Source organism: Eleginops maclovinus, chromosome 5 (assembly GCF_036324505.1).
Source record: "Eleginops maclovinus isolate JMC-PN-2008 ecotype Puerto Natales chromosome 5, JC_Emac_rtc_rv5, whole genome shotgun sequence".
Lineage (NCBI taxonomy): Eukaryota > Metazoa > Chordata > Actinopteri > Perciformes > Eleginopidae > Eleginops > Eleginops maclovinus.
In genome coordinates, this window is record NC_086353.1 from 12194996 (window position 1) to 12210740 (window position 15745).

General features: G+C 47.5%; 1 pseudogene; it reads left to right on the forward strand.

The window, feature by feature from the left end:
* The first annotated feature begins 9195 nt into the window (after positions 1-9195).
* Positions 9196-10295, forward strand: LOC134864432 (general transcription factor II-I repeat domain-containing protein 2A-like; annotated as a pseudogene).
* The last annotated feature ends 5450 nt before the right edge of the window (positions 10296-15745 follow it).

Consider the following 15745-nt stretch of genomic DNA (forward strand, 5'->3'; position numbering starts at 1 on the left):
ACGTTACAGATTACATTTTTGGGCATGTATTCTGTATTCTGTAACGGAATACCTTTTGAAAGTATCCTTCCCAACACTGCTGGTAGCTAACCACAACACTTACACATGAGCAAAGTAGAAATGTCACATTTTGTTTAAGTAACTGCACAGATCTTACTTCTACTGTAATTCTATGAGATCAGTTTATTTATTTTTTAATCCTTACTTTGAAAGCAGGTACGTTCTCAGATGGACCCCAAAGGGTTCTTGAGTGTATCCATGTCCTTGGCTGTCCTGTTGAAGTATTTGGCTTGTCTCCTTTGCCTGTCAATCAGTTCTTGTGTTATTTGTTTTACCTCTGGCTGCAGAAGACTATCCCTTGTCTTCTGCAGCCAGAAGACAAGGGATAGTTGATCCTTCAGTTGGTGTGTTGCGGTGATCCAAAATTGACAGGTATGGGTCCTCTCCTGCAGCTTTGGCTTTCCTCATCAGTCGTTTTGCTGTTTTCACAGCAGACTCTGCCTTCCCGTTGCTTTGTGGGTATCCAGGAGATGAAGTTCTGTGCTGGAACTCCCACTGCTGACAGAAACACTGGAACTTCCTGGGAATTGTACTGTGGCCCGTTATCTGACACAACTACATCTGGAATACCCTGACGAGCAAAGTGAGCCTTTAGCTTCCTTATCACAGTACTTGATTTTGTGTCTGGTAAGTAGTCGATTTCCCAAAAGTTGGAATAGTAATCAACTGTAATTAGGTAGTCTTTGTTGTCATAAGTGAACAAATCCATACCAACCCTGGCCCAGGGTCTACTTGGTACCTCATGTGGATGTAATGTCTCTTTTTGTGGTTTTACATCAACTGATCTGCAAATGTCAAATTTTGCTTTGAATGTCTTAATATGTTCGTTCATTCCCGGTCAGTAGACACATTCTTCGCGCACCTGAGGCATCCCTCCATCCCCACGTGAGCGGAGTGAATACGACGGATGATCTCACTGCGGAATGTGTCCGGGATGACAGCTCTCTCTCCTCTGAAAATGATTTCATCCTTAACGCTCAGTTCCTCTTGGAATACGTAGTAGAGCATGATATCCATTGGTGTGTCTCTCTTATTTGGTGGCCATCCCTTTTGAATGGTCTTATTTAGGGTCTGTAGTGTTTTGTGTTCTCGGGTAGCAGAGCAGATTGTGCTTAGTCTCTCTTCTGAGATTGGTAGGTAGTCTACCATGTTGATCATCTCAAGCTCTGCCTCCACTGAACCTGTAGTGGAGCTCTGCATCAAGTATGCTCTGCTCAAGGTATCTGCAAGCAACATGTCACGTCCAGGGACTTAGTTCACGTCTATGTCATGTTCTCCAACGGCCGTAAGTATATTGATGGAATTTTTCCATCCCAAAGACAATAGCCAAACATTCCTTTTCGATTTGGGCATAGCCCCTTTCCGACTGTGTCAGTGCTCTGCTCCCGAAAGCTACAGGTTCCCCTTTTTGTGTCAGTGCTGCTCCTAGCCCCGTTTCTGATGTGTCGCACTGCAATGTTAGTTCCTCTATTGGGTTGTAGTATTTAAGTACAGGTGTAGGGGAGATAGCAGGTGGTTGGACTGTATATTAAACTGATAGGTTGCGCCGTTCAGTTTCCATCGAACACAATCAAGGAGTGCCGGCCAGAGCACTACTTAAGACCCGAAGATGTTGAATGGGGGGGGGTTTGGTTGGAAAGGATGACGCCAGACGGGTGGATTAAACTTGACTTTCTTCTATTAAACTTCAGTATATACAGTGGGGCAAAAAAGTATTTAGTCAGCCACCAATTGTGCAAGTTCTCCCATTTAAAAAGATGAGAGAGGCCTGTAATTTTTATCATAGGTATACCTCAACTATGAGAGACAGAATGGGGGAAACAATCCAGGAAATCACATTGTAGGATTTTTAAATAATTTATTTTCAAATGATTGTGGAAAATAAGTATTTGGTCAATAACAAAAGTTCATCTCAATACTTTGTTATATGCCCTTTGTTGGCAATGACAGAGGTCAAACGTTTTCTGTAAGTCTTCACAAGGTTTTCACACACTGTTGCTGGTATTTTGGCCCATTCCTCCATGCAGATCTCCTCTAAAGCAGTGATGTTTTGGGGCTGTCGCTGGGCAACACGGACTTTCAACTCCCTCCAAAGATTTTCTATGGGGTTGAGATCTGGAGACTGGCTAGGCCACTCCAGGACCTTGAAATGCTTCTTACGAAGCCACTCCTTCGTTGCCCTGGCGGTGTGTTTGGGATCATTGTCATGCTGAAAGACCCAGCCACGCTTCATCTTCAGTGCCCTTGCTGATGGAAGGAGGTTTTCACTCAAAATCTCACGATACACGGCACCATTCATTCTTTCCTTTACACAGATCAGTCGTCCTGGTCCCTTTGCAGAAAAACAGCCCCAAAGCATGATGTTTCCACCCCCATGCTTCACAGTAGGTATGGTGTTCTTTGGATGCAACTCTGCATTCTTTCTCCTCCAAACACGACGAGTTGAGTTTTTACCAAAAAGTTCTATTTTGGTTTCATCTGACCATATGACATTCTCCCAATCCTCTTCTGGATCATCCAAATGCCCTCTAGCAAACTTCAGACGGGCCTGGACATGTACTGGCTTAAGCAGGGGGACACGTCTGGAACTGCAGGATTTAAGTCCCTGGCGGCGTAGTGTGTTACTGATGGTAGCCTCTGTTACTTTGGTCCCAGCTCTCTGCAGGTCATTCACTAGGTCCCCCCGTGTGGTTCTGGGATTTTTGCTCACCGTTCTTGTGATCATTTTGACCCCACGGGGTGAGATCTTGCGTGGAGCCCCAGATGGAGGGAGATTAGCAGTGGTCTTGTATTTCTTCCATTTTCTAATAATTGCTCCCACAGTTGATTTCTTCACACCAAGCTGCTTACCTATTGCAGATTCAGTTTTCCCAGCCTGGTGCAGGCGTACCATTTTGTCTCTGGTCTCCTTTGACAGCTCTTTGGTCTTGGCCATAGTGGAGTTTGGAGTATGACCGTTTGAGGTTGTGGTCAGGTGTCTTTTATACTGATAACGAGTTCAAAAAGGTGCCATTAATACAGGTAACGAGTGGAGGACAGAGGAGCCTCTTTAAGAAGAAGTTACAGGTCTGTGAGAGCCAGAAATCTTGCTTGTTTGTAGGTGACCAAATACTTATTTTACCGAGGAATTTACCAATTAATTCTTTAAAAATCCTACAATGTGATTTCCTGGATTTTTTTTTCTCATTCTGTCTCTCATAGTTGAAGTGTACCTATGATAAAAATTACAGGCCTCTCTCATCTTTTTAAATGGGAGAACTTGCACAATTGGTGGCTGACTAAATACTTTTTTGCCCCACTGTACATAGGTACAGGTTTGTTCGCATGTTTGCGTGATTCTAAACAAAGGAAATAAAATACAATAAATCAACTGCTGTCTGTGGCATTACTACTAAATTCACACCACACTGAGCACTATACTAATCACTTATACACATCTGAGGTAGTTAAACTAGCATTACATTGGCAGCATGTGAGCAGGCAGGTTTGACACAATCTACCAAATAACTACAGGATAATACAAAATACACCAAAATATGCATCAATATTCACTTGACTCAACCAAAACTACAATATTTGGTCACTTACGTTGGTCATTTATGCACACAAACACCAGGATTACTTTGGATGAAGGAAACTTTCTGAAGTCAGGTAACTCTGAATCATGGCATCTGAACTAACAATGATGGAGGAATACGTGATGTCACATCCTGAAACTACCATGTCAAAATAAGAGTCATAAGGCTGAACTCAGGAAGTGCATTAAATAAACAGGGAAAACCACTTGTAAACCTAAAAGTCCATAGCCTTTTCTACAGCCGCCCCCAAATGTACGTGGTACATTTGCAACAACGAAAAGGCTACTCTAAGGGGGACGACTCTCTTCACCAACTGGAAGGGCTGGCAGAATCACCAGCCGGGCGACAGGTCGGGTGTAGGTGCGGTCTCTGACCTTCACATCCGCGGACCGGATGTGACCATCAGGGCTGGGGTGGACTTTGACGATGCGCCCAATAGGCCACATGGCCCTAGGGAGCCGGGGGTCCACGATCATTGCCACAGAGCCTTCTGTGACATCGGCCGAGGAGGACTGCCACTTCTGTCTGAGCTGCAGCCCAGGTAAGTACAGCCTGATGAAGCGAGCCCAGAAGTGGTCTGTCAGCACCTGAGCGTGCTTCCACCTCTGCTGGCTGAGGAGCTCGTCTCTGGGGTAGACGACTTGTGAGAGGGACCCGTCCGGCCGCCCCATCAGCAGGCAGTTGGGAGTGACCGGGTCTGGGTCACCAACATCGGAGGGAACGTACCCCAACGGTTTGGAGTTCAAGATCGCCTCCACTTCGATGAGGACGGTGCGGAGGACCTCCTCCTGAAGGGGTTGAGCGCCTGCAGTGGTGTACAAGGCACCCTTCACTGAGCGAATCTCTCGCTCCCACGCGCCTCCGAAGTGTGGAGCAGCAGGAGGGTTGAAGTGGAAGTGGATCCTGTAGGGTGCCAGGAGGGACTGGAGGTCAGGGGACATGGCTGCGAACGCCTCCCGTATCTCTTTTTCACCGGCTTTGAAGTTGGTCCCCTGGTCTGAATAGAGCTCAGCAGGGGACCCTCTACGGGCGATAAACCTTCTTAGGGCCATGAGAAAGGAGTCCGCGTCGATGGAGGTAAGGAGATCGAGGTGAACCGCTCTGACGGTTAGGCATTTGAATATGATCCCCCACCTCTTCTCCAGACGCCTTCCCACCTTGACTTCCAACGGCCCGAAGAGTGGAAGGCAGGTTTAAACAGGCGTATGCGGGCTAAGGGCAGGTCAGACATTTGAGGGACAGTAGGTTTCGCCTTCCAGCGGCGGCAGTCTGTACATGTTTTCTGGAAGCGACGTACTGCCTCTCGGCCTCGCAGAATCCAGAAGGAGCGCCGGATCTCTGCAAAGACACGCTCTAGCCCAGGGTGTTTCAAGCGACTATCAAAGTCCTGAATAAGCAGGCGGGTCACTGGATGTGAGGGGTCTAACACCACTGGGTGTAGGCTGCTGTAGTCCAGGTCCTCTGACCGGCGGAGTCGACTGCCAACTCTGATTAGGTCGCTGCTTTCTTCGAGTTCCGGAGAGAGGTTACAGAGACGGCTGCTCCGTAGGACTGGTTTCTTGGCTTTAAGGAGACGAAGCTCGTCGGGGAAGCAGTCTTCCTGGACCTTTCGGAGAAGGTGAGTCTCTGCATGACAGTAATCCTCTGCACTAGCGCATCCATCCTTAGCAACCGCCCCATGAAGCTCCTGGGCTGTGGCCTGCAGCAGCACCCTCCAGGTGTTGTACTGGTTAAGCTCTGAGTCGGCTTGACTCACAGCCGTGGAGGTGGCACCACAGAAGGTCTCTTTGCGAAGCTCTGAGGGGTCTGGAGGATCTCCCAAGGCACCTGGAGGCTCCGCTGGCCACTGGTCACGAGGTAGGAGGAGGAACGGAGGGCCTTGGCTCCATCGGTTGGGTCTGGCTAGGTCCTGCAGTCTCTTGCCACGAGTAATATCGTCAGCAGGATTCTGGGCAGAGTCAACGTACCGCCATGTGTGTTGCTGAGTGAGATCTTGAATTTCAACGACACGGGTGCCGACGAAGACTTTAAATCGGCAGGATTCCGATCTCAGCCACGCCAGCACGGTTGTGGAGTCTGTCCACATCACGGTTTGCTTGATGTCCAGAGTAAGCTCATCGCTCAGGAGCTTGGAGAGCTGAGCTCCGGTGAGTGCACCACACAGCTCCAACCTTGGCATGGACTGTAGACGTCTGGGGGCCACTCTGGATCGAGCCATGACGAAGGCCAGGTGTGGTGCGCCGTCGCTGTCAACCATCCTGAGGTACGCCACTGCGCCATAGGCCAGCTCCGATGCATCGCAAAGATGTGAAGCTCTCTCTCGCTTACGGCAGCAGCTGCACCCTTGGGTAGATATGGACGACTGAAGCGGACTTCAGGGAGAAACTGTAACTCTCCTTCCCAGTCTCTCCACTGCTGGAGAAGATGTGGGGGCAACTGGGGGTCATCCCAGCCTCTGTGCGTATCCCAAAGGCATCTCACTAGCATCTTCGCTCTGGTGGTATAGGGCAGTATGAAGCCCAAGGGGTCGTACTGACTGGCGAGCACCTTGTAAATGTTGCGCATTGTGGGCTCATCATACTGGACAGGGCGACATTTGTATCCCAGGACGTCAGTGGAGAACTGCCAGCTGAGACCCAATGTCGATTCGGGACTGTCTGTCTTCTCATGTGCCAGCCAGAGGTCAGCGCTGGTGGATCTGAGGTCCTCAGGTAGGTGACTGATCACTTCGGGTACATTGCTGGCCCACTGTCGAAGTATAAAGCCAGCTGAGGACAGGATCGCTCTCAACTTGTCCACAAGGTCTCTGGCGGTGACGGTGGTAGGGAGGGACTGCAGACAATTGTCCACATAGAACAGACCTGGGCATCTTACAGCTCGCGGGCCACATCCGGCCCTTTGTGCGTCCCTGTCCGGCCCACGTGAGGCCAATCATAAATTACAAAATAAATTTAAAAAATATCTATGTCGAGTGTGCAATACAACGGTGCTGCTTTTGTTTTAAAAGGCATTATTTGTATTACTTCCGTGTGGACGTATGCGCCTGCGTGATTGTAAGTGAAGGTGAACAGCAGCAATTACAAATTGCAAAATAAATTTAAAAAAAACATCTATGTGGTGCGTGCAATACAACTGCGCTGCTTTTATTTTGAAAAGTGTTATTTATGGACGTACAGTGGGGCAAAAAAGTATTTAGTCAGCCACCAATTGTGCAAGTTCTCCCATTTAAAAAGATGAGAGAGGCCTGTAATTTTTATCATAGGTATACCTCAACTATGAGAGACAGAATGGGGGAAACAATCCAGGAAATCACATCGTAGGATTTTTAATGAATTAATTTCAAATGATTGTGGAAAATAAGTATTTGGTCAATAACAAAAGTTCATCTCAATACTTTGTTATATACCCTTTGTTGGCAATGACAGAGGTCAAACGTTTTCTGTAAGTCTTCACAAGGTTTTCACACACTGTTGCTGGTATTTTGGCCCATTCCTCCATGCAGATCTCCTCTAAAGCAGTGATGTTTTGGGGCTGTCGCTGGGCAACACAGACTTTCAACTCCCTCCAAAGATTTTCTATGGGGTTGAGATCTGGAGACTGGCTAGGCCACTCCAGGACCTTGAAATGCCTCTTACGAAGCCACTCCTTCGTTGCCCTGGCAGTGTGTTTGGGATCATTGTCATGCTGAAAGACCCAGCCACGCCTCATCTTCAGTGCCCTTGCTGATGGAAGGAGGTTTTCACTCAAAATCTCACGATACGTGGCCCCATTCATTCTTTCCTTTACACGGATCAGTCGTCCTGGTCCCTTTGCAGAAAAACAGCCCCAAAGCATGATGTTTCCACCCCCATGCTTCACAGTAGGTATGCTGTTCTTTGGATGCAACTCTGCATTCTTTCTCCTCCAAACACGACGACTTGAGTTTTTACCAAAAAGTTCTATTTTGGTTTCATCTGACCATATGACATTCTCCCAATCCTGTTCTGGATCATCCAAATGCCCTCTAGCAAACTTCAGACGGGCCTGGACATGTACTGGCTTAAGCAGGGGGACACGTCTGGAAGTGCAGGATTTTAGTCCCTGGCGGCGTAGTGTGTTACTGATGGTAGCCTCTGTTACTTTGGTCCCAGCTCTCTGCAGGTCATTCACTAGGTCCCCCCGTGTGGTTCTGGGATTTTTGCTCACCGTTCTTGTGATCATTTTGACCCCACGGGGTGAGATCTTGCGTGGAGCCCCAGATGGAGGGAGATTAGCAGTGGTCTTGTATGTCTTCCATTTTCTAATAATTGCTCCCACAGTTGATTTCTTCACACCAAGCTGCTTACCTATTGCAGATTCAGTTTTCCCAGCCTGGTGCAGGTCTACAATTTTGTCTCTGGTCTCCTTTGACAGCTCTTTGGTCTTGGCCATAGTGGAGTTTGGAGTATGACTGTTTGAGGTTGTGGACAGGTGTCTTTTATACTGATAACGAGTTCAAAAAGGTGCCATTAATACAGGTAACGAGTGGAGGACAGAGGAGCCTCTTAAAGAAGAAGTTACAGGTCTGTGAGAGCCAGAAATCTTGCTTGTTTGTAGGTGACCAAATACTTATTTTACCGAGGAATTTACCAATTAATTCTTTAAAAATCCTACAATGTGATTTCCTGGATTTTTTTTTCTCATTTTGTCTCTCATAGTTGAGGTATACCTATGATAAAAATTACAGGCCTCTCTCATCTTTTTAAATGGGAGAACTTGCACAATTGGTGGCTGACTAAATACTTTTTTGCCCCACTGTATGTGCGCGCGTAACCTGTGAGTGAAGGTGCACAGCGACAAATAATGCCCGGTTACCCCCAAGATGTCCGCCCACGCTAAAAAAAGAAAAGTTGATAACGAATGCCGTGTTTTCAACAAGACATGGACTGCCAAGTATTTCTTTACAGAAATTAAAGGTAAAGCCGTGTGCTTAATTTGTGGTACACAGGTCGCTGTGTTTAAAGATTATAATTTGATCGCCACTACACGACCAAGCACGAGGATAAATACCGGAATCTGTCTGATGAAGAGCGCGCAAGGGAGGCTGATGCGTTGTCTTTTATACTGATAACGAGAAAAACTGCAAACCCAACAAGGACTTTTTACCAAACTTCACACCCCCAGAGATGCAGCCGTCAGGACAAGTTATGTAATTTCTCACAAAATCGCCAGAAAAAGTAAGGCGTTTTCTGACGGAGAGTTTATTAAGGAGTGCTTATTGGACTCTGTTGCGCTGATATGCCCGGAGAAAAAGGGCGCGTTTGAGAACGTGTCACTCTCTCGACGCACTGTAACGAGGCGGGTTGAGGCCATCGCTGGAAACTTGGAGCTTCAGCTGAAGAACAGAGCGGCCGACTTTGACTGTTTTTCTCTGGCTTTGGATGAGAGCTGCGATGTACGTGACACCACCCAGCTGCTCATCTTCTTACGTGGGATAACTGCAGACTTTCAAATCACGGAGGAGCTGGCAGCCATGCAGTCAATTAAAGGGACAACCACAGGTAATGACTTGTTCACAGAGGTAAATGCGTGTTTGGACATGTTAGGACTGAAATGGGGCAAGCTGGCAGGTGTGACAACAGATGGTTGTCCAAATCTGACCGGGAAAAATGTTGGACTTTTAAAGAGGATGCAGGATAAAGTGACAGAAATTAACCCTGTGCAGAAATTGACATTTTTGCACTGTATTATACATCAGGAAGTGTTGTGTAAGACAGTGTTAAAAATGAACCATGTTGTTGATGCTGTAACTAAAACAGTTAACTTTATCAGAGCGAGAGCGTTAAATCATCGGCAATTTGTTGCACTTTTGGAGGAAAATGAGAGTGAACATGGTGACATAAGCTACCACTGCAACGTCAGGTGGCTCAGCCTGGGCAAAGTACTGAAAAATGTCTGGGACCTGAGAGAACAGATTCAGTATTTCTGTGGGAAGAAAGGACATGACATCCCAGAACTTTCAGATGAAGACTGGGTGGCAGACCTCCGATTCGCTGTGGATGTGACTGCACTCATGAACGAACTGAATGTCAAACTGCAGTGCAAGGGCCTTTTTGTGCATGAGATGTACAGTGCAGTGACGGCTTTCATGAGAAAGTTGCAGCTTCTCTCAAGCCAAGTGAAGACAACATTCTGACCCACTTGCCAACACTAAAGGCCACAAGATCAGCCGATCACCTCCACAAGTACTCAAGCAAGTTAGAAGCATTGCATGGAGAGTTTTCGAGGCGATTTCAAGATTTCAAAACTCTTGAGAGTGAAATGCACATGGTTTCTTCTCCCTTCAACTGCAGTGTGGACAATGCACCAAGCGATGTTCAGATGGAGCTCATTGACCTGCAGTCTGACCTACTTCTGGCAGAGCACTTCAGGTCAGTCTCACTGCTGGACTTTTACTCCTCCCTCAAAGAGGAGAACTTTCCACACCTGAGGAGGCATGCTCAGAGGATTCTAGTCCTCTTTGGATCCACCTACGTTTGTGAACAGACATTCTCAGTAATGAAGTTCAACAAATCCAAACACAGATCCTCTATCACTGATGATCACCTCTCAGCTGTCCTTCGCATAGCCACCTCAGACATTCAGCCAGATTTCAATGCCCTTGTTCAAGCCCAGAACAGACTGGATTATTCGCACTGAAGAGGTAAAATGAGGTGGAAAACATAACAAGTTATTGTTTGTTGTATTGCAGTATTTCTATAAACTTGTTAAGTTGTTTGTTGTTTTTCCTTGTTTGTGGAACAAAGTTAAAGTGTGAACAAGTTAAAAATAAATTGCAGTGATTCAATGATTGTTTTTGTTTTCTTATTTTAATTTCACATAGCCTAATATAAATATTTAAGGATTAAGAGCTTAAATAAACCATCAAAAGCAATCTGCTTTTGTATAAAGTTAAGTTAGGTTAAATGAAATTGTTATTATTATTTATCTTACAGTATATCAAAAATAATATTGAGCAGAATTTAATTGAAATATTGTCGATGTGGCCCTCGAGCAGTGCTCGGGTTGCTAATGCGGCCCCCGGTAAAAATGAATTGCCCACCCCTGACATAGAAGCATCGCTCTACTGAAGTCCTCACCACATCTCTAGGCTGGGTGTTCTCTCTTGTGTGGTGCTGCAGGGCGAACACAGCACAACACGGGCTGCAAGTGGTTCCAAATGGCAGCACTTGCCACTCGTACACTGAAGGGGGTTCGTGTTGCTGTAGGTTGCGCCACACAAAACGCAGGAGAGGCCGGTCTTCGGGTAGCAGGCGAACTTGGTGGAACATGCCCTTTATGTCTCCACTCACTGCCATTTCATGCTCCCGAAACCTAAGGAGGACTCCCAGCAGAGATGCTCCGAGAGTAGGCCCATGTAGGAGGTATTCGTTGAGGTTCTGACCTCGATACTGGAACGAACAGCTGAACACAAGGCGTTGTTTGCCATTGTGGCTAACTAGGTGGTGGGGAATGTACCATGCCTCTTCTCCCCTGGTTACTTCCAATGGGTCAAGCTTGACAACAGACCCTGCCTGTATCAACTTGTCGATCTCACCGCGATAAACTGTGGCCTTCTCAGGATCTCTTCGTAGTCGTCTCTCGATTCCTCTGAGACTTGGCAGGACTGCATCAGGGGTGGCTTGAAGGCGTGGCATGTCCTTATGCCGCAGCAGGGGGGTGGCGAAGCGAGAGATGCCCTCAACTTCGACACGGGTCGTCTTTCCTTCAAGCAGGCTGATGGCGAGGTTGTCTTGCTTGGAGCGGGTCACCACTTTGCTGCCCCTGAGTGGTATGAGGTCAACTTGCCACAGCTTCTCAACATTCTTCATTAACTCGGTCACTTGAGGGGGAACTGAAGTGAAGAGGCAATGGTGTGGGCTGGAGAGCTGGCTTATAACACTGGAGAGGCCCTGCAAGGCTCAGCCCAACCTGGTGCGGACTGCTGCTGGACCACCAGGGGGACCCAGTTGTACTGGCTGGGTAGGAGTCACCAGGTGGGGGTGGTCACTGCCTACGAGCAGGAGTGGTTTGATCCTCTTGAAGGGCTGAAGGGGCAGTCCTGAGAGGTGCTTGTACTTCTCTGTAACTGCTCCAGAGGGTAAGTATGGTCGGCGAGATCGATGTGGGCAGAGGTGAAGGCATTAGTGATCAGGTACTTGGTCTTGGGACTTGCCTTGGAGGCGATGGTGAAGGACACGCTGGCTCCTTGGAGGGTTTGGACATCCTGCCTGATTGTACGTAAAGGTAAGGATTCAGGAGTTCCATGGAGACCCAATGCCTCAGTGGCAGCTGGCAGCAGCATCGTTCTCTCTGACCCGTCGTCTAATACAGCATAGGTGTCCAGAGTGCGGCCCTCATGACACAGGAACACTGGAACCACTTTCAGCAGCACCCTGCTGCCTGCAGCTGGCCGATCGAGGTAGAACACCCCGGTGGAGGTTGTGCCGCCATATTGAGGTGGCGCTGTCACTGGGGTGGGGCCTCTCTGGGTTGCTGTATTGATGTTGTGTAGGACCTGTAGGTGGCGTCCTTGACACAGGTTGCAGGTCTTCTTTAAGGTGCACTGCGCCGCCTGGTGTGAGCGGGCACAGCGCCAACATCTCTTGTTGGTCTTAATCCACTCAGTCAGCTGTTCTTTGCTTAGCTTACTGATAGCCGTGCACTGACTCAGGTGGTGTTCTCGGTTGTCACAGAATGCACAGTAAGGTGCTGGCTTGACCTTGGCTTGACTGTCACTTGTAGGTTTGACCTCCCTAGGTGTACTGTCTGTTCCGTGCAGCACAGTGACGGAGGGTTTCTTTGAGTGGGTGCTAGGCGTAGCACTGGGCTTGGCCTTCACCCCTCTGGAAGACAGTTGGCCATCAAAGACTTGACACCAGGCTTCGTGCTTCAGCCACTGAGCTAGGTCGTAGAGGGTGTAACTCCTCTTAGACTGGCTGAACATGCATCAGCGGAAATCAGCTCGCTGTTCTGGTGGCAGCTTGCTGAGTAGGCGTGCTACATGTGTACAGCAGAGGAGCTCCACCTCACCATCAGGGCCAAGTGTCTTCAACATTCCGACCAGTGCCTGTATCTGAAGGGAGAACTGGTCGAAGGCCACTGCATCGCCCCGTCTAATGTCAGGTGTGTCCATCACCTCAGCGATCCGTTTAATGGTCAGCTGATGAGGCTGTCCGAACTTCTCATTCAGGGCCATCATTGTGTCTGTGAATGGTGGCCCTGAATGGATGTAGGCATCGGCTATCAGTTTGCCCTCATCTAGCTTCAGGTGATCAACTAAGCCTTGATACTTAAACATTTCAGTGCTATCAGCAGGTAGCAGGTTCTCTAGGGCAATCTTGAGATGAGTAAACTCACCAGGGTCTCGATGAGAGAAGTTGGGTATGGTAGCACGGGGGCCACGATATGCTGATTCTACAGTGGAGGTGTAGTATGATGGCCTGGAGTAGGTTGGCGCCTGCCTGGTTGCATATGGCAGACCCTGAGGAGGTGGTGGACGTTGCATTGGCGGAGGGCGGAGTGCAGTGGGGTTCAGAGGCACGCCGTATGATGTGGAGGTGAGCTGCGGTGGAGGTGGGGGGAAGCTAAACCATGCAGGGCGCTGTCGCGGGGTAACTTTCGGGCTGTGGCTATTACTGGGGTAGGTGGGCCCGAAAGGTTGGTTAACTGGTGGTGCTGACAGTGGCTGGGCTACTGGTGCCACATCCTGCTTGGCTGCTAGTGTCTCATTTCTTAATAGCTGCAGTTCACTCATTAATCGGTCGAGGCGGTCGACCATGGGCTGTTCACTCGAGGGTGGCACATCTTTGGCGTCGCTTAACCACGGTGGTGGTGGTGGCCATCCTCCATCATCATCCACTGTGGTTGGGTGATAGCCATGTGCCTCGTGTGGTTGTTGTAGGTGGCGTTCAGTATTTACCAGCTGTAGCATGTCTGCACGGACTGCTTTCAGTTCTGCCAGGCCTGCTGACATGCACTGACTGCAGTGACTGCTCCAACATGTGCTCTAACTGGCGCCTCTCATGTTGGATGTCTTCTAGCTCTGCATCATAGGCTGTACCCTTGGCAGGTGGGTGACTTAGGATATGACGAGGAGTACTGTGACTGTGTACATTCTCCTCTTCATGCCAATGAGCACCAAGCCCCTTGTAGTCTACTTCATAATCTTCATAACGGAGAGGAGGGTGTGCCTGGCGTCGGGGGCGCGCACCGGGGAATTCAACATCTTCCATATCCATCTTGATTGAGTGCAATGTACTTACGGCTCGAAAGGACCATTAATGTAGGGGAGATAGCAGGTGGTTGGACTGTATATTAAACTGATAGGTTGCGCCGTTCAGTTTCCATCGAACACAATCAAGGAGTGCCGGCCAGAGCACTACTTAAGACCCGAAGATGTTGAATGGGGGGGGGGTTTGGTTGGAAAGGATGACGCCAGACGGGTGGATTAAACTTGACTTTCTTCTATTAAACTTCAGTATATACATAGGTACAGGTTTGTTCGCATGTTTGCGTGATTCTAAACAAAGGAAATAAAATACAATAAATCAACTGCTGTCTGTGGCATTACTACTAAATTCACACCACACTGAGCACTATACTAATCACTTATACACATCTGAGGTAGTTAAACTAGCATTACATTGGCAGCATGTGAGCTAGGCAGGTTTGACACAATCTACCAAATAACTACAGGATAATACAAAATACACCAAAATATGCATCAATATTCACTTGACTCAACCAAAACTACAATATTTGGTCACTTACGTTGGTCATTTATGCACACAAACACCAGGATTACTTTGGATGAAGGAAACTTTCTGAAGTCAGGTAACTCTGAATCATGGCATCTGAACTAACAATGATGGAGGAATACGTGATGTCACATCCTGAAACTACCATGTCAAAATAAGAGTCATAAGGCTGAACTCAGGAAGTGCATTAAATAAACAGGGAAAACCACTTGTAAACCTAAAAGTCCATAGCCTTTTCTACAACAGGTGCTTTGGCAATATTTTCCTTTAGCCTGCAAAACGCTTCCTCATGCATCTCTGTCCAATCCCACATATTGTCTCTGTGCGTGAGCTGTCTCAGTATCTTGCAGTCGTCCGATAGGTGTTGATAGAATTTAGAGAGAGCTAATTCACCATGCCAACAAGTCTCTGTACACCCTTCACTTCTGTTGGTCTCGGCATGTCCCTCCCTGCTCGAACCTTATCGAGGTCAATTTTCAGTCCAATCGGCTGTCAGCAGTTACTATTTACTATACCTGGGCGGCCCGCCCAAGTAAAGTCTGTGTGGGAAACCCTGCTGTAATTTATGTGATATCACATATACGCCTCGTTGATATCTACAAAAATATTATCTTACTTCAAATTAGCAAAGCAAGACAGGGATAGGTGCATGTTGCTGTTGCTTGTTGATAATGGTAGTATAATGACAGTATAAGTGATAAGGTAAGTATTAATATTCATGTTCAGACAAGAGTTGCTCAGTTCTTGGAAGTGTATTCAGGGTCAAGGAAGGACAGACCACATACGATGAACATACAACATACAATGGAATGTCATTACTTAAAATAATACAAGTAGCTACCTCCAAAATCCATTCTGTTCAATCTTAATATGAGCTATTCCACAACCCTGACTTTTTTGTACAATGTGTTCAAGATTTTAGGTATCTTTCAAGTTGTGTTCGCAAATATAACTGTAAACAACCTACCACTACCAGCATATAGATGTAATATTTTCATGGCAGAACATTGAAATGCCAGATGCACCTAACTCACTGAACACTCAATGTATGTATATATATGTCATGTATTTGTTAAGAGCAACTCTGAAGTGTCAAGTGTCTAAAGTTTGATTATCTTTTCAGGTGGAGCTGTCACTGGAGCAGCAATAATTTAGGGAGTCCAGGTGCAACTGCAAAGCTGGGTTGGGACAGTGCAACCATGTCATCGGGCTGCTCTATACTTTGGCACACTTCCTCAAGATGGGTTACAAGTCTATCCCCCTGAAAACTAGCAAGAAGTCGCTGCCTCAAGCCTGGCACGTTCCATCGAGGGCCGTGGGTGTCAACAACGGTGAGCTCTGTGACTGTTA